This window comes from Morone saxatilis, unplaced genomic scaffold (assembly GCF_004916995.1).
Source record: "Morone saxatilis isolate NCDOM2014 unplaced genomic scaffold, NCSU_SB_2.0 Contig1, whole genome shotgun sequence".
NCBI lineage: Eukaryota > Metazoa > Chordata > Actinopteri > Moronidae > Morone > Morone saxatilis.
This window is the reverse complement of record NW_023339651.1, coordinates 802,318-804,052: the sequence shown is the minus strand read 5'-3', so window position 1 is coordinate 804,052 and position 1,735 is coordinate 802,318. Positions and strand designations below refer to the sequence as shown.

General features: G+C 41.4%; 1 protein-coding gene across 1 annotated transcript in view; it reads left to right on the top strand.

Annotated features, from left to right (window-relative positions):
* The window catches only part of grid1b (glutamate receptor, ionotropic, delta 1b), a 478,026-nt gene that overhangs the window by 406,006 nt on the left and 70,285 nt on the right, over positions 1 to 1,735 (top strand). The gene's annotated exons all lie outside the window — the stretch shown is intronic.

Sequence of the window (1,735 nt, the reverse complement as noted above, 5' to 3'; positions counted from 1 at the left end):
TCTGTGGAAGCCTGCCCACACAAGGCGGGGTAAAACCACACGATGGCCTCGACCCAATCTCTCGCCTTGCAGGACCATTCCAGCAGCTGTTAGCGATATTGTTCTACAAGACATTGAGCACACAGTTACACACCACCAATCGATCCTACATTGTTCATTAGCGTGCCACCGATAAGTTAGCAATCGCGCGCGCTTCAAATCCTTCGTTCCTGCACAAGCAAGCGTAAATATACAAGTTATATGGCTGAACGTTATCGAAATATTAAACCGAGCGAATAAAACTTCGTAGATAAAATACTTGAACAATAATATTGTGTAAATATCATGTCTACGTGATAGTGTTACCTATATAGAAAAGAAAATAAGTAAAACACCTAACACTTTTGAACAATTACAATCGAATCTCGTTTAAGATGTCGTAAGACAGCATCAAGTGAGATGCACAGGCAGCCGCGTCCGGGCTCCTAGTCCAGCACACCTAAGGACAGATCTTCTATGCCTCGGCGGCAAGAAGCCTCTAAGCTATTTCTGCGTCATAATAATTATTAAAAGCAGGCTACATAAAGAAGGTAGCACGAACATACTGGTATTCGACAAGCTAACGAATATCTTCAAATTTCTATCACTAAAATATATGTATGATTCACCAGGAGTCCGTAACGTTCTGGATCGACAGCGCACTCCATAGCTTACACAAAACAATGATGGCGGAGCGTTAACTAACTTTTTTATTAGTCATATCTGAAAGTCGAATCCCACACCACATGCCAATCTGTAGCATAGGCCTTAAGCAGATACGAGATAGATGCACAAAACTCGCGACACTCAGTGTCTTGATGTAGTATCATCACAATCCCTACGTACCGAATACCATCGAGCCTTTATGTGCAATACACCTGAACATCAAGAGAACCGTATTTCTCCCCTCTCCGGTGAAGTGAGGGAATGATGCACGACCATTCAAAAATATGACTGGGCTTCTAATGATACAAAGCTTAATGCAAATGGGTGAAGTGTCTTTGACAATGCAGTTTTTTTAAACTCCAAATGTTTCCAATCAGTTTTAGCACCATCTTGGCGAGCAGTATCTAGTTCAACCCATCAACCCACCCAGTCTCCCTCCTAAGTGGTCAAATACTGTTGCTTGGTCAGTGGGCCTCCACTGTAGGTATCTCTGTCATATCATTTCTGGATACGCCCACCATTGAAGTCAGGTTACATTAAGAGTATAAAAAAGCGAGAAAGTCTGCATATGGAGGTGGTGGTTTGAATGGATGGCTCAAACAAACACAGGACTTGAACCTAGGAGGGTTGTTGGTATCCCACCACACACAACCAGCAAGCTGAGCCTTCAGCAAGAGCGACAGGGTTGTGATTGACTGTGAAAGATGTGAGCTCCCCCGTTAATAGACAGCTGTCCATGTGGATCCATGTGGTAATGATAATATTGTGACAACCACTAGTTGCATATACTGTATCTGGCTAGAGGCTGAAATTACATAATATATGTTAAAGTAATTAGGGGTTACAAATTATTTAATTGAGAGTAAAAAAAAGCTAATTAATGGCCAAAGAACAAATCTCAAAATATGTGTTCAAATACCAGCTGAATGTTAAATGTGGAGACACAGTCTAAGAATAGTAAAGTTTACTCAGATTTGTTACGTTACAGCCTTCACAGCGTGGCTTTCAGTCTGCAGTCATTATCCTGATTTGATATGTCGATATTCAGTTT